The following is a 22,184-nucleotide window of genomic DNA, read 5'->3' as shown; positions in this document are numbered from 1 at the left end:
TATCTGGCTGCCGGACGCAGAGTGTCAGAACAAGAATCCCAGAAAATGGGAGAGTTTCCAAGAAAGGGCACCAGCCGCATCATTCATTCCTGACACAGTTATGCAGCTGTTACTTAAGTCAGTCCTTGTCAGACCACAGTTCCCTGATAGTATCAGGAACTAGGCACACATTTGTCAAACTGGATGACATCTAAAGATAGCATTGAACCTAAGGGGAAGGAATTTAAAGGAAAACAAATCTCCATGGTTACAAGTGGGGGGTTTGAAACGCAGTGCCAATGTGTTCCCTGCATGTGGAAATCTGACTTCGGCGACCTTTGCTGATACGGACTCCTGGAAATGGTGCTAATCTGTGCAACGCCAGCAAAAGGGAAACGACGGGGGCCCGGCAGCAAGCAACGATATTTTAACATTCAAGGTTGCACAACGCAGCTGCTACAGGTCAGGCAATGCTGAGGAGTCCAAGGGCTTGTTCCCTGTCCAAGCCGAGCGGGAAGGACGGCAGGAACCGATCACACCTTTTGTAGCTGCATCAACTCTTCCTGCTGCCCCGAGCACCTCAGTGCTGCTCTAGTTTGTAGTTCACTTGGTGCTTGGTGGCCAACCTGGAGAAGCCTTTCCAGCTGCCTCAGTGGGTCTGACTGGGATATTACCTCTCACCATCACTTTTGGACCATCACAGCTACCACTGGGTGACCAGCCCAGACCAGAAGGTTCTGGGCCCCGACACAAATTATTATATTGTTGCCTAATATGGTACTATTATCAGAGTAAGTAAAAATAACATAGAAATGTCTGCCTGTCAGGCAAATCCAAAAGGGCATTCTCAGTCTTCACTGTGTCCTATGTGCCTGTTTTTCAGACCTCACAAGCACCCATTTTCCACCTCCATCTAGAAAGATGAGAAGCCAGCCAAACCAGAAGGATGTTTATATGGTGGGAATTAATATATAATCACAGAGCTCTATAGCTCTATATAATCACAGAGCTCTCCTGAGTAATGTGGCCAAGAAAACCCTGTTTTGCTGACTGGAATTCAACAAGGAAGTCCCTGCAGAATCCTCTAGCTCCTGAGTTTTTCATTTGATATTTTTGGGTAGCACGTCCTTCTTTCCCAAGGCAGCCTGTGAGAGGCCAAGGCCGGATGGAGTTTCCTACACTGCTGGCAATACTGCAGAGGGCAAATTTGCATAAGAGCATCACCTCCACGCAGAGCTTGAAATAGTGTCACATAACCAAACTGTGATGAACTGATGAAAGTTTGCTCTGATGATGTAACCCTAGCCATGTTAAGTAACAGCGAAGGGTGGCGTTTCCAGGGAAACAGAGATTTTGCAATTCTCCCCTTTCTAGCTTGCTCACACGCTTTAAGTTAACTCATCGGAGTGCATCCTTTTATTTTCAGTACAGTCCATCTTTGTTTTTCTGACTAGTCTCCAGCCGCCCACTACTAAGCCCCAGTATATCCCTTAAGATCCAAGTAACAGGCTCTGTATATAGCAGCAGCGATAAAACTTTCATACAGAATGGAAAGTTATAACTGCCTGTTTGCTCCAGCCAAGGATGGGATTTCCTCTGGTGTGAAGAAGGGCCGTAAAGATATTTTACCCCTCTACTGTGTACCTCTGTTAACATCAGCCTGTGCTGTGACTGCTCTGACGTCCTACATCCTTTCTCCCAAATGCTAAATTATCATTTCAGTTACATAAACATTAATCCAACTTTAAAAAACTCAACAGCACAAAGTATCTGAAAGTCCCTTCAGCTCTCACTTCCCACTTTTCTGACATCATCCTTTCAGTATCGCTGAAACCATCACAGATCCCGGCCAGAGCAGATGTAGAAACAGACCATGAACTTTCCCAGTATTTATCAATTGAAAATAAGTCATCAAGTATAAAGACCAACTTTTTGCTATGTTTTTAATTTGTTATACACCTCAAGACATGAGCTAAAATGACAAATGGTTACACGGTGCATAGCAGAACCAAATGCACGACTAAGGTTACAAACAGCTTCTATTGTTTACATGTGGCCACTGTGTAACATAAAGCACTCGTCCATTTCTTTCCCATAACCAGTTATATCAATACATCAGAAGGCACTGGGTACTTAGCAGTTAGTTTTCATGTTTTTTTTTTTTTTTTTTCAGAACTGTGTTGCAATACAATTTTTAGCAAGGAAATGTATCAAAAGTATTTACAGTTGGTGAAAGTTCAAAGAGGCTAGATAGGAATTCAGATTAACTGGAAAACTAAACAAATGTAAAGGAAAGTGAGGATCAGATTCCAAAAACCTTTACTTCTCATCTACATTGCAAGCCTGACAAATGTTCTTGATTTGTGCTGGTTGTTAAAGAAGTGTAAATTTCATGATAAATTGATGTAGCTCCTGGGATGAATAAAATCAATAATGTAATAACATTGACTTAATTCCTAGCTGACGTTGATTGAGAATGAGTGCACAGACTTTGAGGTCTCCTTCCATGTACAAGCAGATATTAGTAAATCAGAGCCAGATTGCCAATTAAACCCTGTTATTTCAGGGCAAACTGGAATAAAATAATATGTGATGAAGAGAGTATGCTGAGAGCAAAGCTGTTCATGTGGAAGCCGAGCATTCAGGGAGTCCATGACTCCTGAACACAAACATCTGAAGAAGTCAGTAAAGCTTTCAGAAAGGCTTGCAGAACCCGATTGATGGTCATATCTTTTCTGAAGTTATTTCTATACAGATAAAGCCAGTACAGATAGGTTAGAAGCCAAAGACCACCACTCCAAAGAGTAGGGCCCCGATTCACAGGTTAGTCTTCGTGATTCAGCTCTGATTTAGGTGTGTATTATTGCTTTCCCTCAGCACACAGTTGTTTTATGGGCCTCTTCCAACTCCCAGGAGACCTGTTCCCTGGATATGTTTTGTGTCCTTACTGCTTATATTTTACTTTTATCAGTATGGAGTCAACACTGAGTGAGTTCCAGTCCTCTCTGGATGCTCTGCCAAGAGAATCCAGGCTTAAGTATGGGAATTTTTGGTTACCGATGCACTAACATAGCCTTCAAATCACAAATAAGGTTTAGATAAGTAAGAGTTATAAGAAAATGAAATCAAAACTCAAAATAAAATTAATGTGCATGCAATGGACTGAATGAAAGAAGCCTGATCTCTTGCATGTCTTCATCTCACTCCTTATGTCTCCTCTCCCATTTGGATTCTCTATTGTCTGGTTAAGAATTTTCTCTCAGTGGAGGGTTATCTGAATCTTTCCTCTAATCCGCTCCCAATTTTCTGGTCATTTAATATAACTTTAACATCACTGCACAGAACCCTCAACAATTCTGTTATATGTAGTCAAAGTTGAGCATCTGGGTCAGAAGTTACCAGGAAGGATAAGGAGACCGATAATACATAAAAAGGGACATGAACTGTAAGCCAGGTATTTTTTTTAAATGTTCCCTTTATTATGATAAGTGGAGTGGATCTGTTTGAAGTAGGGGAGGGAGATTGAACGTGGAACTATAGGATTCTGATGGGTATCTGCAGTTATGTTGATGGATGAAAAACCCCAGACACATTGGACCAGGGTTTTTCACAGAGTAATCATTTGACCTTGGTTCCTCTTGATCCCCTGAATGTTTGCTCACCATTTCAGTGGAAACAGCAGATGAACCCTCGATGCTCCCCAGTGTTTCATGTCAGATACTCATGTCTCCTAATTGCAATCGGCTGCTGCATGTAACTCTAGAGGCTGATAAGTCATGAAGGAGAGATGTCAGACATGAATGCCCTTGAAATAAGCTATTCTCATGATATCACGCTGGGATCAAGGGAAACACATTATTCCCAAGTACATATCAATGAACTAGGGTTATTTGGCAGCTCTTTAATTCACTCATTTTTTTTCCTCAGAGTAAAACACCAAACTCATTCATTATAGTTGGCTTCAGGGCTCTTAGGAGGCGCCCTGAAAGCTCTCCATCTTCAGCATGGACAGCTAATCTAGACAAATAATTTTAAATAGTTTAAGAGACAGTTTGACCCCCTATGTAAAATAATTAAAGGTTAAAAGGACATCTTGGTGTGTATCTGTAAAGAATATAAACAGAGTTGTTTTTCCTTTTTCTCTGGACTCTTTGCAAGGTTCAAATTCAGTTTATATGCTTATCACCAAATTTCATTTTATACAGTACCTTAAACATAAACTCCCACTCAGTCTGATCAAAGCCTTTCCAGCATGAAGCGGCTGAGCTACAATCAGTTCCCTTGTTCACTTAGCCAAGTCAATGTTCTTAATCAGTATAAAAACATTAGAAGTCAAATGGTGTTTTTTAATAAAGCTGGTTTGATCAGCTTCCAAGGAGGTGGCAGAGGTCTGTGGAAAGAACATTCCTGCCAGCTCCTAGAAAATGCAGGCGAGCCCTGAAGAGTGCAGGGCATTGCGAGGACCCTGTGGCTCACTGATGACTGACCCTATTATCCCAGGAAAGAAAAGTCACCTCCTAACCCTTCACTCTAATCCACCACCAGCACTGAGTGAGTTCCTGCTCATGAAAACTCATTTATCTCAGCTTCTTCCACTGGAAAATAATCAAGCCCCTGGGCTTTGCCAGAGATCAAAGTAATGATTGCTCCAGTTGTCTCAGCTTCAAAATCTATTGCTTCTTTAGATGCTGTTGTCACTTACTCAGACAAAGCAACTTCATGCTGAAAGGAAAGTCCAGAGCAGCTGCGGATTAGAGTCAGGGCAGCATTTAGGAAGTGGCAGAAGCAGCACAGGATCCCTCTGCCTTTCTAAGCCTTCCCTCGGTGTTTTAAGGGAGGTTCCTCTGCGAGCACAGCAGGGGCCATGACTGTCCCCAGGAGCTGTTTTGTGGTAGCTCAGCGATAGTCCCCTTCTAACAGAGGGCACTCACTGCCGGGTGCCAGTGCCTCCTACCCCCCAACTTGCCCTGCATGGCAGCACATCTTGCTGAGGGTTCATGTTCTCTTCTGAGCTTACTGAGCTTTGATTCTCTCATGAGGAGACAGGGAGGTCCTTGAAGCCCCCTCCTCCTTATAGACAGACAAAAGAGCCACCCCCTGGGGTGTTTGGGCCAGGGCACTAGTCACCCTGAGCCTACTGGAAAAGTCCATCAGGGTCCAAGGTCACTGTGACCTGGGGATGTGACACTGTTCAAACTCCTCTAGATTACCAATCAGAACAATCAGGGTGGCACCATGTTGTAAATAGGTTGCTGGTGGTCTCCCAATCTTTTTCTAAGACTGCAACTAAGATTCCATCTCTTATTCTAAGAGTTTTCAAGCTCTGAATGCCAGAAACTCTCTTACTACATAAGAATAGCTTGGGTGTGTGCCCCTACGTGGTTGCAATGGAGGCCATCACCAGGAAACATGCATGGCATGGCCAGTAAGAACCACTGGGGAATACAAGGTTGTAATGATTTTTTTTTTTTAAGCTCTGTACTTCAAACATATAGAATCAGAAAATTAATATGAATTTAATTTACAGCAATTAAGTTACAACAAGAAAGAAGCAGGACCACTTTAGATTCAGGTACCACAAAAAAAAAAACACTAATGAGGATGCACTTCTGCAATCCCCTCCCTCAGAAAGGCTGTCAACAGAACTCAGTGAGGCAAATATAACTGAGAACGTTCCAGCAAGACATCCTCCTGGTGCAACCCACTCACATACACAAGTCATCAGCAAACACTTCAACTTGTAAATTCATCCAAGTTCAGCAGGAAGAGCCTTTTTCCCTTTGGGACAGTGCTTAGAAGTAATTGTCACTTGCAGGCCGCAGCCTTGTTGGGCTCTTCACCATCCCAAGGAGTTCAATCACTAAGGCCACAATCCTTCTTTTGGACAATTTGGGCAGACTCTTCTGAGAAGCCATAGGAAGCAGGAACGATATATTCACAGATGGATCTGTGCTGGGAGATGGATCTGGGAGCTTCCTGCATCCAGGAGGCACTTAGCAGAAAACTCTCATTCACAGTTATTTTTACCTTCATGGCTCACGAGTATGCAGAGAATTGATCATTTCTGAAGAACTTGAAATACAAGAAAGGAAAAGTAGCTGACCTGTCTCACTGGATTGTTCTGCATCCTGCCCATTCAGGCAAGCAGAGGGACTCTCACAAAGCCACTGGAAGGAGCCCTGGGCCAATCACAAAGCAAGAGCAGGAAGACAGGAGCACCTGAAAGCATCAGATAGTCTACACTTTTGGGGAAAAAAAAAAAAAGGCAATGCCACAGGTTCCCAAAGACAGATTTATGACCTAATTTTTGCATCCATTTGTTCAAACCTTTAGCTGATGGCCTACCAATACTCTGTGAGCAATCTCGTGAGGAACTGTATGGATCATCTCTGTTCTCAAGGCCTATCTTCATGTCACTATCATTTTTATGGAGAACTGTCTTGTGGTGGTTCTTCTCTTCTCTTCTCTTCTCTTCTCTTCTCTTCTCTTCTCTTCTCTTCTCTTCTCTTCTCTTCTCTTCTCTTCTCTTCTCTTCTCTTCTCTTCCCTTCCCTTCCCTTCCCTTCCCTTCCCTTCCCTTCCCCTTCCCCTTCCCCTTCCCCTTCCCTTCCCCTTCCCCTTCCCCTTCCCCTTCCCTTCCCTTCCCTTCCCTTCCCTTCCCTTCCCTTCCCTTCCCTTCCCTTCCCTTCCCTTCCCTTCCCTTCCCTTCTCCTTTTTTCAGCACTACAGCAGACATGGTGAAATTGAGGAGAGTCACATGAAAATGCACAAATCCCCATACTTCTGACTGCTTCCTGGTAACACATTCTCTTTCCAGCCAGATCAACAATATCTATAAACCTATGCAAGTCTAAAACGCCCAATTGCTGCAGACAGCGCGTTCTTATCCAAACTATTAAATTTAAAGGAAAAACTAAAGAATTACTGGTCAAAGAAACATGAAAAAAGCACCATTATCTCTCATTTTCACCTTGTTAAACATCCATCAAGCTCATACCTTTTGCATCTTCTATCTTTTCCTCCCCTTTTATCAGCAGGAAGTGATGAGTGACTCCAGTTTTCACCTTGAAAGTCTGCTCACCTTGCCTGTACCACTGATCTTACTGTAGCGACCAACTGTGCCCACCCACCTTGGAAAAGAGCCAGAGCTTCTCCATCCTGGTGCTTCTGCTCCACTTCTGCTGATCCCATTTGCTCATATTGCTAGTTTATGCTGTTTTTTAGTGTTCAGTTATAACTGCCATGCTGTTGAAAGACTGACAGATATTCAGGACAGGAGTTGAGTGAGGACATTTCTAGGAACAATACATCTTTCTTGTGCTACTGAACTGTCTCTAAAATGCCTGTAAATTGGAATCATTTTGTTATTGCTTTCACCAGGCAAGGTGTATTCTAATTCTCAGTAGTAAGATCTTATAATATAAATTCCTAAAAATAAAAATAAGTCTTATTCATTCACTTCTTTGTAATGTAATCAATCGTGTCTCTGTGCATGTAAAATAATTTTCATGTATGTTTTTCAGCTATAGTACAATCACAGAAAATGACTGTTCAGAGTTCTTGTATTATCATTGAAAAAGGCATTTCACAACTGTGTCTAGTCTAGCTGGCAACAAGACTTAAGAGATGACCAATTTTGACTTGTCGTTAGCTCTTAGTCACAAAATTTATTACCCTCTGTGTGAGATAGCGTCAGGCTTGATCCTGCACAATTGGGAACAATAAGGGTTTTTCCATTCATTCTAAAAAAGAAAAAAGAACAGGATTGGGGCCTCAGTTTTCTTCATGTTTGTTTCTTCTGACTGAGAGGAATCGTATAGAACAGCAACTGGAATACTCCAGGGTAAAGCCCTTACTCTTCCAAGCTTGCTAGTCACTAGTTTGTGGCATAGTTTACTCGTGATATAGTATCAGCACGATGGCAAGAAATGTCCACAGTGAGTTATTTCATTAATGTTCTCCTAAAGCATTTTTTGTATCTCCTTCTTTGATCACTGTTGTCCAAAGCAGAACACAAGGCTGGATTACTTTTTCTGCCCGCCAAATGGTAGGCACTGCGTCCCTGAGCACACTCACCAGATTGCCTCCTTTCCCTGTAGCCTCCACAAAAATAAGTCTAGGCTTCATATATCTGCAACGTGCCATGCCATGGACTGTCTCCTCCTCTATGAGCCCAGACTTCGTGCACAGCTGACTGGGCGCTCTTCGTTGGGCAAAGCAGGTGAACGCAGTACGGCAAAGGGGTGGAAAAACAGTGCTGCAGCCTGGAGAAGAGAGGGAGGTGGAAGGGTTGTCCCAGCTACTAGAGATGCAGATGCATCTATGTGTAGGGAGTAATTCCCTACCATGCGTTGTTGCCCCTGGGGCTGAGGGCTGTGCTCCTCCTGTCCTGCATCATGAATGAGTTGCCGCATGTATCATTGCCCAAGAAACTTGGAATGTCAGCATCTAAACTAGGCAGGGAATGAGGGCTGCGGGATCTCTGATGAGAGAAGGGAAAGAGGAGTCTGAGAACCAAAGGCTCAAGAAGAGGATCAGGTTGTGTCTATGTAGTTAGGTGGATAGGGACATGTGAAATGTGATTCAGACATTTTAATGAGATTGAGCTGCGTAACTCCAAGCTGGATTAAGCTGCCAGACATCTGTGCAGTTCTGTTGTGCTGTAGGGAACTCTCACACCCCTGATGCCGTGTGGCAGAGGAAGAAGGTGACTTTCCCCCCCTAGGGGAAGCCCAGCTTACCATGCAAGAGCACCCAAATTTTCCCAACTAAAGGCTGCAACAGCCACTTTTCTGGGAATGGTACAGCCACACCCCACCTGCAGAAAACAGAGGGGATTGCAGCAAACATCCCTTAAAAAAAGAGGTGCAGCTCATAAAGACTGCAGGCCACAGCAGGCCATCTTCTATCCTTCAATCAGTGATCTTCAGCGTGACTCACTAGTGAGCACTGCAGCAAGGTACCCGTAATCTGCAAAGGCCATATCTAAGTATGCATTGACAGGACTGGTAGCACCACTTTTTTTTTAAGATTGCCCAACTTCTCTTTATAGTATCCCATTTTCAGTTTGCTTACAGCTCTGCCAACCTTTTATCAGTTCCAGTGCACATACTCCAAGCTTAGTGCCTGCCTCAGGCTGATTGCTTGTTTGCTGGGCTTGGGGCTTTGGTTTGGCTAGGGAAGAGATCTTACTCTTCATTTAAATAATTCAGCTTTTTCTAAGAACAAGATTTATCCAAAAAAAAAAAAAAAGAAAACTTCATTTTTTTCCCCCTTGCAATTGTTCTCTGTAGCAGAAAATTGAAATGTGTCAGGCTGATGGTGTTCAGGTCATGGAAGTCCATTCCCAATGCTCAACTCAGTAGCTCCTGGTAGCAACCAGATGGCACACAAACAGCCTGTCACTTTTCAGTCTACGCGGTGGGTGAAGCTGCTCCTTGCAACGTCTCCTCCCGGCTGCACGGAGAGCTAGGCGCTGTCTGCTGGCACTCCAATAGCACAGAAGGCACAGAAATTAGGCTGACCCAAAAGAGCCCAATAAGAGAAGACTGGGGCAATCTATGAGACAAGTGCTAGAGCAGAAAGGAAGTGCTAGGTCACTCAGGACTTGATACAGAGGAGACCAGAGATTGACTACGTGAGTGTCTACAGATCAGAGAGTCCTTGGGGATGATGAGGACTGGTTAATCCCAGCCATTCCCAATCGAACTCCAGTTCAGCATGGTACCCACTGCCTCTTTGTGCAGCACTACACAAACATCATTGCTAACAGGGTTTAACAACCCAAGAAGCAAGTGCTCAGCTGAACTGGGCATAAGCACCAGGCCTAGGGAAGAAGGCCTGCGAGCAACCTAAAGTCAGAGTGCAGTTTTGGTCACTGAATCTAGGACCCACCCATTCACTATGAGGTTGAAATCTATTTGGATCAAAAATGAGAGACTGACCTGTGAGCCTGTCATTGTTATCTGCCTCTGCCATGAGTGTTTGTTTAGTTCAGAGAAATGAGTCCTGCTAATTTGTACAAACTAATTTAGAAAAGGCTCTAACTAATTTCTGGAAGTTAATACATTCCATATGCTCCAGGCAGATATGTGAGAATGACAGGCATGTAACTATTTTTTAGACTTGGGAGATTGTTACACCAGCGAGCCACCATCAATCAATCAATTAACATTGATTAATTAGAGGGGAGACGAAGGGCAGTGAAGATACTGTAATCCAATTTTCTGAACACTGGATCTGAGTGTGCACAAGGTGAAAGCATTTCTGAGCTTGGCAGAATAAGGTGTTTGGGGCAATTTGAGATTCTGAAGTGGACAAGTCTTGGGGAATGTGGTCAGAGGCTGTATGCGGTGGGAAGAGCATCCTAGGGAAAGAGAAGGTGTATCTTGGAGGAAGAAGAAAGGATGAGGCTTTCTGAAGCAAGAGCAGGCAATTACATGGAAGGAATTGTAATAAAAAAAAAGGGTTGGTGGTAGAAGAGGGGAAAGCTTTTTTAGCTAAAGCTAAAAAAATAAGAGCAGAGGGAGTAAAATGTGAGAGAGGCTGGGAGGTGGAGGAGGGACGGAGAGCCTCCCTGCTTCTCACTCTCCGCTGACTGAGTGAAACAAGACTTGATGGTGCTGCTCTTTCTGCCTCCCTCATTGCCTGCGCCATGGCATATTGGAGGGTCCTTCCCACAGACAGGGTGTGACAGGAAAATAGCAGAGATGGGTTCGTGAATCCCCCATCGTGGCACAGGCTGGGTCCCACAACCATCTCAGAGTTTGTTGGGGTACAGCCTGGATAGGTATTTGCAGCACCAGAGGGCACCAGACAGCAAGGAGCAGGTGCCAACCGGGCCCATGGGGCTAAAGAGTTAAGGTGTAGGAAGAGGCAGCCTCGATGCAAAAGTAGTATATGGGAGTCAGGGCGGAGATGTCAAGAAGTAAATATGTATTTTTCATTTACTCTTTGTAAAGAAGTCTCCAAATACACAGCTTCTGGAATCTGTCTCTCTGCTTTGCCAAATAAAATAAATGTGTCTATAATGCAAATTTGACTCTACCTCCTCTGAACTAGGCATGCCTGTAATACACATTCCCCAAAACTGCCTTTTCAGAAAGTGTGAAACACTTTCACACACAACCACTGTGTGAAACTACCAGAAACTATCAGAACCACTTTGCAAATGAAGCAAAAATTGAGCTGTCATCTGGATGGTCAAGACTCCTCAACAGCCCTAGAGGCAATCAGACACCTGGTTAACCTTTTAGCACTTGTACTGTGTTTTACAGCCCCCCCAAGCCTTATGCAAAAGATACTATCTACACTCCCACTAAGCCTGTCATTGAAACCATTGGCCTGGGTCATTTTCCACCTCTCTGTTAACAGTCCTGGTGGCAAGAAGGCCCGGAGGCACTCCTGGAGACACAAATCTCTGCTCTGATGTGACCACGTGAATGCTTGAAAAAATCAAGCTTCCTTTTCCCCTCTGTGTCCTTGTACCTCTGAAATTAGATTTGCCTAGATGTCGGGTAATTGCTGTGAGTCCTCTCTTTCAAAAAGGCACAGTAGTTGGCTGAGTAGGCAGCCCTAGCTCACGAGATGCATGACAGAGAGCAGTAACTACGTCTTTCATACCCAGCCTGCAAAACCCTGAGTCTTGGGACTCTAACGGAATCATGAAGGGAAGCAGCTGTTGCCAAAGCAGGTTCCCAGCCTGGGAAATACTCAAGGAAGAGAGTATCACTCCTGGCATGATTTATGGATATGTTCAGAGGAAAATTTTCACCCATTTCCCTACTACGCAGCCATCTTCCTTTTCCTCTCCCCTGTGAACAGCATCTTCTAAATCCCCCATCTAGTCTCTCTCACACTGAACTTTCAGGTCTCTTCACTTTCAGCCTTGAGTTTTGTCACACACACACAAAAAACCCTCAGACAAAGGAAGCCTCCTGTGTGGAGGCCTCACAGCAGCTTTCACTTAAATTAGCTGCTTAAACTCTGACAGCTCCTCACTTAAAGTCTCTTACTGTTCTGCCTGAGCTTTACAGCAAGCTCAGCCGCCAAGAGGGAGAGGATGTGGTTTACCAATCACACCAGAGATTAGAAACACCTTGTTTTGGAATGAAAACTTAAAAAAAAAAAAAAAAAAAGGCGAATGTCACTGCCTGAGAACAAATATTCAGAAAACCTTGATGTGTCATCTTAATCATCTCCCTATTCATGAACATGCTCTAAACCTCATACAAGGTTAAGATAAGGTGCCGCTCACCAGTGCCACAAGGAGACAAAGCGTTCTGGCTTTCCGGAGCTTCAAGTTATAACATGCAAGTGAACACTGTGCTCAGAACACTTTTCACTTCCATGTTCCCATCCAGAGCAGCATTTCCCCGTGCTAAAATGATGAACTATGTCCCGCAGCTGTGCTAGCTATGGCAGGAGAGGGACCACACTGATCGTAGAGCGCTGTCAGTCAAGAAAAGGGATTCACGCTCTGTCATGTGCTCTGTATTTCCTGTGGCCCTGTCCTTTCTTAGGGGACATAGCAATTTATGTACACAGCTCTGAAGCTAGCTCTGAAGACTTGGTCAGGTTACATGTTTTCTTCCTGCAGGTACAAAACATTACCTTGTTCCTTTAAACCCTGCTTAGCCCTACTTGGGTTCCTGTTTCTCTGCAGGGCCCATACACCAACAGAGAAGTGAAAGCAACTATTTCTGTTGGGTTCCACTGCTCCAAGTAGTGTCTGAGTGCCTGAAGATGAGCAAAGGGCCAGAGGAACACGTGAGAGGCTGAAGGAGCCTCCAGTTCCCTTTCAAAACAGAAGCAAGCTCTGAACTAACCTGCCAGTACAAAATTGCAGCTATTCATCTTGTACAAAGAGCTTGCTCTGCTGCCAGCAATGCATGGTCAGCTTCCAAGATAGCTGAACAAGTCAGGCTGGGGTTCATCTCACTGAATATTAGCTGAACTATGAAGTTCATATCATTATCCAGGCCTCCTAAGTATGAAATGCAGAGAGATGGGAAAAGAATTCCTCACACCAATTTTATACCTATTTTGGGATGGAACAAATTGTTCCCAGACTGTGCCTCTCTGCCTCCATAGGGAGTGGAGACTGACTTACGCTAGATGCTGAGCTATCAGATGGCTGGGGTTAGGTAAGATGAATCCAAGTCATCTTAAACAACTATGTTTATCTGGGTCTTTTGCCAGTCTGTGCATGTATAACTAGGATCTCCTGGTGTTACTTCCAAAGTATCCAGAGAGATGTTAGGTGGTGCCTCCAGTGACCCCATGTCTTTGTTGCTCTGTGGCTGTCTTCTCTGAAAGTTACCTCCTTTCAGTACTTGTATTTCAGTAGGAATCCAAAGGTGATGGGTTATTAGCATAACAAAAAGGGAGAAGATTACACCTTTCCCCCTTTTTTGGTGTCTGAAGAGCATCCAAGAGCAGCTTGTTGCTGTTCTTAAACAAGCAGTTCTGTTAGCAACCGAGCTAGTGACTCCTAGTTTCCTATGGGGTTGTGTTTACGGTTAAAATCCCTGATGCCTAGTAACATGCACAGGCCAATTACAGCTTCTCCTGCGCTCAGGGAGCTGATTAGGATGAACTCCCAGGTAAATTATCCAGTGGCAACCGTGAGTTGTGCCAGGGCCTCTCCTCAAGCAGAGACATGATCGGGGTTTGCCTCTTCTAGCCAGCCAGCTATTTTTCCTGCTTGGAACTGGTGCATGAGTTCAAAGGTCAGGGAGGCATGGCAGAAATATTTAGTCTTCTGGCAAATCCAGCAAGCCTCTTAGAAATACAAAGAGGGAACCCATTCATGGGTTTCTTCCTCCGCACGTTAACTTCCAGCACAAAGCTTTCTTCACCTCTGTCTTCCCCCGCTCCCCCGCCTTGCACCAAACCTTTGAAGGCACTGGTTCAGCAGGCAGTAGGAACAGAGCAGTTGTTTGGTTGCTGTTGAGGTATAGTGCATCTTAAAATATGCTAGGATCTGCTGAGTCTTGTGGAGAAGTCTTCCTAGTGGGGAAAAAAAAAAAAGTCTCCCTTCTTAAAAAAAAAAAAAAAAAAGTACTTGGAAAGATAAAGCACAATTCAGTCCTTTGTATGCTTATATCATAAAACTGAATACGAAATAATTACCATAAATGAGGCAACTAGTTCCTACGCCCTCTGCAACCTGGATGACATCCTTTTGTGTCATCAAAACAAAAGTATCTTGCACAAAACACATTACTTACTACCTTATCTCAGTTACCTGAGCTAACATGTACAAAAGCAGACAACCAAAGTCCCCTAAATCATCTCTATCTGTTAAAAAAAGGGAAATAAGAAGGTTTTAACTCTGTTCCCTCCTCCAAAACTATTGGCAGTAGGACAGCCATGTGATTTTATCCCTAAACAGGGTGTTCCTTAGGCTCTTTGCCAATTTAATTGGCTTATTCATATCCTTCCCTTCCAGATTACCTCAGGGCGATTTACATGTTGGAGGCCTATAAACACAGATGATTCAGTGCATGAAAACCAAAAACATTGTTCAGTGTCTGACAGGGTCCTTACTGTTTTTTGCCCCCAGACTAATTGCTCTTAATGCAGGGACTTAACATAATCAAACTCTGACGTCATCCTAATGTTGGAAAGACAAAAGAACTTCTAAAATACAATGGGACTGGTAGCATCTGCTTTTATTATGTATGTATGTACGTATGCATTTATTTATTTATTTATTTTTACCAGCATTTGCAGGTACTCTACAGGAGTAAGCAACAGGCTGGGTTTTCATCTTGGGAGATACAGATGCTCTCAGCCCAGCTCTTCAGGCTTCTGGCCATTTTGAAGACTCTGCCTTCTGCTTTTTCATGGAGAAACCTCTTGAAGTGAGCTCTAAAGAAATGCAAATACAGAAACAATTTCATTTCCCCTCTCCACAAAACTTTTCTTACAGCGATTCAACAGCTACTTAATATGGCATTAGCTAGAATGAAAAAGGTGGACTTCCATTGAATTCAGAGGCAGTTTCATTCCGTTGTTGAGTCAGAACTTTCTCCTATCCAGGAAATATTCTGCAGGTCAATTCAGGTCATGTAAGTTTATCTCCACCAAATAAAGCAAGCAAGTGAAGATTTATATTCATGAATAAACTGAATAGATTTCTTTTGCCATGTTGCTGATTAAAGTTAAGGCTAGATTAAATCTTTTCTTTCTGTAAGATATTACACCAGAAAACTGTACAGAACATATTTCTTCTCTATATTTTGGGTCATGATTTAAGATATTCTTGACTCAGATCTCTCGTCCCCCACCAGTCCCCCCCAAGAAAGGTCACTCAATTCCCTCCAGAGGAAGATTAGTATGCGCCGTATTCAGACACTTTTTCTCCTTAGATTGTATGACCCTGCAGTATCTTTTATTGGAAACCTCCCTGCTCCTAAAACAAATGCAATACCTACTGCAAAGCCACTAATAACAAATCCACCATCCTTTCAGTACATTTCCATTTTAACTTCTGAAAGAAGAATGTTCCATGCTTAACACACATCTCCCTAAGACTTTCAACCAGTAATTTTAACCTGTTTCACAGTAAGATTTTATAATATCCTTAAAAATATAATGTCTTTAAAAGCAACAAGTTGCTTTATATGGCAGTCCTCACCAGTCTCCTTCACAATCTTTCTGGAATCAGCTGCTAATGAAGTTTTAGTTTCTTTAATAACAGACTTTATACACTTTAATACCTGCCAGAGGATGAATACATCTCTGCCATTTCAGCTGAGGTATTTCAAAGTCCAGCACTTTTAAATCAGCACAGACACCTCGAAACTAGTTTCCCTGTTTGCACTGACAGTTGTGGTTACAGGTGTTATGCGTTTACAAGCTCTACCTAGATATTTAAACTTGCACACAAATTCATTCATATTTGCATTCACTGACTGAGGTTATCTATCTGAAAAATCTGCAGTACATTTGCAGTGCCCACATTGACTTTATATAACATGTTCTTACAAAAGTTCCAGGCAACATCACAGAACTATTACAGTCTGTGTATTTAAATGCGAATGAACCACTGTATGAAGCTTTTAATATATAATGCAGAGGGAGCAAGCATGTAATGAAACGGTGGGAAGAATGAGGGGTGAACTCCCTAGAATTAAAGCATAAATATATATCATTTCTATAAATGGCAGGAGCGCCTCACTCCTACAGAATACTTTTTAAACATTTATACCACAAAGAAACTAGCAGTAAGATTCAGGTCTCATATGAAGTTCATTATAGGGCCTGATCATTTAGAGTACTAGAGAAATACTGCCTAAACAACACATATAAACCAAGTATGATAGAATACAGTCTAACAACAGCATTGGTACTCCAGATTCACTGCAGGAAACAGGAAAGCTGGCAGCCCTGAGAATTTCCCTTCTTTGATCCGCAGGGAGAAAGGGGGGTGCGTGTACCACCCTCATCTAGATCTCACTTTCTTCAAGGCAAAGAGTTGTGCTGATTCAGGGCTCCAGCCACGGCCCGAGAGAATTTTGTTCTTATACTCCCCACACATCAGATCTCAAGATTTTCCGTCTCTTTCCCTAATTCAATTAGTTATAGTAACAGGCACCTCTTTGTTGCTTGTCACTCAAGTATTTTAAGCATTCTGAATCCCGTCTCATTTTATACGTGTTTCTAAAGGACTCAGTTCTGGCCTTCAGCTCTTTATTTTCTTTCAAAATCTTACTGAACGTGTTGTGCTCCACTGTGTTCACTTCAAGGACAGATTGCTTTCTTTTGTCATCGTAACTCTTACTCTGAAATGTCTGAAACTTATAATCAAATGCAAAAATGCAATTCTCTGTTCCATTTCTTTTCCTTGTTAATAGCATCACGATGCTGGGTGTTTCAGATAACCCCAGGCTGTGGGTCACAACGCAGAAAATGATGCTGAATGCTTGCTAGGGAGAGCTCAGACAAGAAAAACTGCTAGGGCATTTTGCTCGGAAACATCCAAGTTACAGCTATACTTTTATAGCTCTTGTTGCAGCAGGGGTTGGCAGTTGCAAAAGGTCTGACCCCCTCATGTTCTCTGGGGCCACCCTAACAGTGACAAAAAGTGCCTTTTCTGAAACATTAAAGGTAAGTGTAGGTATTGTATGGAAAACCTGCTCCTGCTTCCACTGAAGTCAAGAGGAAAACAGAACAGTCCAGGAGTCGGAGTTTTCCTTTCTTTACTTATTTAAGTGCCAAGCAGTGTTTTGTGTGGCTGTTTATTGAATAATAATAACAACACAATAATGCCCAGAGGCCTCAGTTAGCACTGGGAAGTCGCTGCAGTGGGATTGTGCGAACACGGAGGAAGGGACAGTGGGCTGGGAACGGGACGGCTCCGGGCCGCGGCGCCGGCTCCTCTGGTGGGCGGGAAGGGCTTCTCCCCGGGCTCCGAGTCACCCCGAGTAGATAATCCTGCTGTTTGCGTGGGAGTTTTATGTTACTTTGGTTTTCATTTTAGATTTTTTTTAATGTTAAGATATAGAATAACCAGGAAGACGTACAAAGAGGTTTTCTTCAAGGTAGCTGAGCATGCAAAGTGGGGGGAAAAAAAAGAGTGCATGTAGATGTGTATGCTAATTCTTATTAATTAAAACCAGAATGCCGTACAGGAGCTGTGCACGAGCCTTAATAGCTAAAATTAAAGCAAAGGGGTGATTGTCCTTTTATGAAAATTGAGCCTTGGCGAAAGTGTTTGCTGGAGTGAAGTCACTCCTCGCTCCAGAGGGATGGGAGCCCAGGAAGAGAGCGGGACCCCTCAGGATGCCCTCAACAGCCGGTAACAAAACACAAGGAGAAACACGAGGCATATGGGGAGGCCCATCCGAAGGAGCAGGATAAGAATAAGCTTGTTGCTCTTGGCAGAAAGCAACTGGCAAAAGTTAATTGCCTGGCCAGTGTCTTGTTCGGTTCTTTTTGTTTTGTTATGAAACAGGATTTGTTTTTATTATAGAGGAATGGACTATATCCCAGCCGAGAAATCTGTGCTAGATAGGCTTTATGGCAGAAGTAATTTTGTAGAGAGATCTGAATGAAGACAGCGTGGATTCGGTTCACAGGGCCGTTGTTCTAGGCTTAAGGCCTTGCAGCTCCGTAAGGAAATGGGGAGAAGAGGGTAAGGAAATATTTATCTATTGGAATGGGGAAAAGAGACAAAATAGGGAGTCAAAATGCGAAGGGGAACCAGGACTTTATCTATTACTGAACGGAGAAGGTAAGAGTAAATGGAAGCTACTGCAAGGGCACAAGTGGGCAGAGACGTAGAAGCAGATGGGGTGAGTTTATCCGAGGCGGAAAGGCGGGTTAGGAAGTAGTCGTATGTTGATGGTGCCAAGATCAACCAGAAAAGAGAGAGGGGCCCAGAAGTCAGATGCAGAGGGAAACAGGTTTGGGAGAACAAGACGTTGTCAGATTTTGTTGCATTTTGTCTCCTTTAGGCACCCTGGATGACAATAAGGATTCTGCAGCAGGAAATGAGTTAACAGCCTAGTTGAGGCTCTAGGAGATATTGCCCCTATTCTCAGCCCACATAATTAGTAGGGAATAGTTACTACATCTTGGTTGTCACTGTGTCTTGTGTTAGTTTGTTCATCAACATCCCGGCATGCAAGAAATGCCCCATCTTCACTACATCTAAGCCTGATAAAGCTGTGTATGTCCCCTGGGAACCTGGGCTCCAGCAGCATCTCGGTGGCACTCACACGACTCAAAGTCTGTTTGATTTTAATGGCTCTTAATTCACGTGTTTAATATTATTCGTATGATTAATATTTAGCCTGTATTTTTCCACCACTCCAGTTCAATGTATTTTAGGCGATTTGATTCCAATCTCCAGTTAGTAGAATTACACTGTTCCTTTACCAATGTAATCACATATTGTCCTAAAAAAAAATATATAGATATATATATTTTGGAAAGAACCTTTGTAGAAAAGAGCACTTTTTCTTTCTGCTAAAATTCTGTGGCAGCTTTTGAGGATCAAGAGGAAAGCAGTGTTTGGTTTATGTAGTGTTTTTCAAAAAATCCACACAGGTAACCTCATGTGTGTAGCTTGACAATGCAAATTCCTTGTAGGCTAAAAGTAAGCGAAAAGGGAGACAAAGTATTAGATAGGTGCCACGGAAGTTTTTATTTGTGTGTTGCAGTGGTCGAGAGGCACGTCTGGCAGTGGGGGGTGTGCAGGGAATGGATGAAGAAGGCATTTTTTGCGTTAGGTGGCAGCGACATTTCCAATATCCCGTGCGATGGCCCTCCCTGCACCCCACTCCTTTTGGTGAAGTGAGTCAAGGCTGTGGCTGACAGCGGGAGAGAGTGCTGGTCCTTGCCTAGCTGCTACTGACACTTCGCTGAAATTGTAGAGATACTTTCTGCAGTAGGTAGAGCAAATTTTACTCGCTGCTTCCTAATTAGTCTATATCCACGTCTGCTGGCACAATGCGTGCCTAAACACCAATGAATTTTCCTTTTATAGACTCAATGCATTGTCCTGGATAGAGGTGAACTGATGGAAATGGGTTATTGCTGCCTCACCTTCTTGCAAGGAGAAAGTTTAGATTCACTGTGACTTTGTGGTTGTCATCTTCTGCAAAATGACTACAAGGACTCCCTAGGTCTGTCCTGACCCCCTCATGCCACTGGAGGCAATCACATCATATAATCCTTTTTCTTAGAATATTAAGCATAAAGACCAGTCAGATTTGACTGTTTAGTTTATTTCTGTCCTTACTACTGAAAAGCTGCTCTGGAATCTTGTGCCTCTGATAGTTAGAAATCTGTCATTTCCAGTTTGGGTATAAGTAATTCCCAGTTCTTGTACCAGCATGGTCCTTAAAACTAAAACAGATCTTAAAATTCCTTGAACTTAACTGCCTCTTGTGCTTTATTATTTATTATGAAAAAAATACAGATATTTGGTTGGGCCAAACATTCCTTTAATTCCTTGCGTTAACAAAGCTTTCCATCCCTATTTTTTAATCAGCCTGGTCTACACAAATTCTACTTTGAAAGAATCTTTCTGGAATGGGTATGACTGAAAATGCCTGCAGTACTTCAGATGAAACACTGCTCCCACACTTCTGCACTTCGTAGGTCCTTACCAAGGACCCCACCTGCCCTACAGAAGGTCACCCCACGTTGCAGGTTCAGACTGTAATGTTACACATGCGGCAGCAGCGTAAATCAGTGCCGAAAGAGCTGCCCTTCCCTGACCTCTGGCTTTCATTCCTCCCCCTGTGCATCCCTTCCATTTTGCCAGCACATATTTGTGCTACTGTACAGGGAAGCAGATCGACAAAGTGATTGAATGTTTTTCTCTTGGCTGTTTTTTCCACCTGCACTTTCCCATTCCTGCACTAATCCCCATTTTCTCAGCTTAACTAATCGTTTTCCACTTGGCACCACACAGACACTTCAGTGAAATCCTGACAGATTCTCTCTGCTGCATCGTGCCTACAAAATCTGCAGGCACAGTGTGTGCCTAGCACACAAGAAAGAAACCTTTGATATGTATGACCAAATTCAAATGGAATGGCAGACCCTGCTAATGTGACTTTTCCTAAATCAGGGTGAAATGGAACAAAGCCTAGAAAATAGCTCAGCAAACTGGAGATCACGTGCAGAACCAGCTAGGGAGAAATGACCCACTGTGGGAAGCATCACCTTGCTCCGTAAGTGGGAGCAATATGGTCAGAGAGCATCAAAGAAAACAGAATGTCTGTGATGTGGACTCTGCATAAAATGAATGGGATGTCTCAAGGAAAAGGAAGAGGAAGCAGAATTAACAAGGGGCATGAAGAGAATGGGAGGAAGACAGCAAAAAAAAAAAAAAAAAAAAAAAAAGAAGAAGGCTAGAGGAATAGGGTGATGGCAGAAGGAAGGAGATGAGGACAGAAGAAAAGATGATGTATAAAGACTAGCATTCACACTGCGAGTACTTTCCTTATGGCCCCAAAGCAAAGTACTAAAACAGTTACTTTCCCACCCCATTCAAAACTGTACAGAGGCCATAATGTTGCCTACACCTGGACTTGTCCTGTTAACAGGTGTCATGCCTGAAGTGCAGATCCATTAAAAAACAGTACAATGGTAGCTCTAAACAAACTAGCCCAATCTCACTATTAACAAAATTACTTAGTGTTATTTTCTTAAAACTACGCTTATAATACACAGAATTCCAATGTCGCCCAAAATGGGACACTGCAAATTGGTTGTATGGTAAGAAAGTACAAGAAAGAACAATATAAACAGTGGTTTGCAGCCTTGACCCTATGGTGTTCCCTACCACAATGAAAGTAAAAACACATGTTCCCTGACAACCATCAAACACTTTGTCACTGCAGTTGGACATTTCGGTGCCTCGGGGCTTGTCTAGGGCAAAGCAGCCTTGGTTTAGCTGGGTTTAATTTGCTGCACGGGGCTGTGTGAATTCTGATTTTGACTTAAGTCAGACTCATTTCAGTTTAGCTTGACAAATTAAGGTCAGCTAAAGCCTGAGTAACTCTGCTGATTGGGACAATCATGTTTCTAATCAATTGCTTACAATTACAGTCCTACCTGCCTTGGCAAAGGGTTGTTTTCTAGCAGCTTATCTTGATGAAGCTTGGCCTGGCTCCTCAGACTGTCTTAATTGACTTCAAAATTGCACCTGAATGCTCCCTAGGACCTGGTGTGACTTGAGCTAACGTCACTGAATCTTTTCTGCTTCTGATGGCAAAAACAAAACAAAAAAAATAAAACAACAAAAAACCATAAACCAGCATAAATATGAAGTTCAATGGGAGAGTAATGATTACTCCAAAACCAAGTGTATTTTTTTCCCATTATTGCATCCAGACATGGACACATCTCAACATACGGATGAGGACAGAACTGGCTTAGTCCTGCAGAGCATTCTGAACTACCCAAGTGTGTCACACACACATCAAAGCAAGATTCCCTTAATTCAAAACCTCTAAGAGCAACTTCGCCTCAGTCTTCCTGGGCAAAGTGCTTGGTCAAAATACTTAAACTGTTGCATGAACACGGGGAAACCTATCTGCTTAGGGAAATCTAATGGAAATTATGAATTAAATGAATGGAAAATCAGTATCCGCAGAAGGAGTTATACCGGTATAACAATAGTAGGACAATTATAACACTGTAACAATGTCAATACACTTCCTTAGCCTCTTTATGGAGAAC

The sequence above is a fragment of the Tinamus guttatus genome, unplaced genomic scaffold (assembly GCF_059628265.1).
Source record: "Tinamus guttatus ecotype Peru unplaced genomic scaffold, ASM5962826v1 Tinamus_guttatus_pri_ptg000070l, whole genome shotgun sequence".
NCBI classification, from domain to species: domain Eukaryota; kingdom Metazoa; phylum Chordata; class Aves; order Tinamiformes; family Tinamidae; genus Tinamus; species Tinamus guttatus.
Note: the sequence above shows the minus strand (reverse complement) of the source record.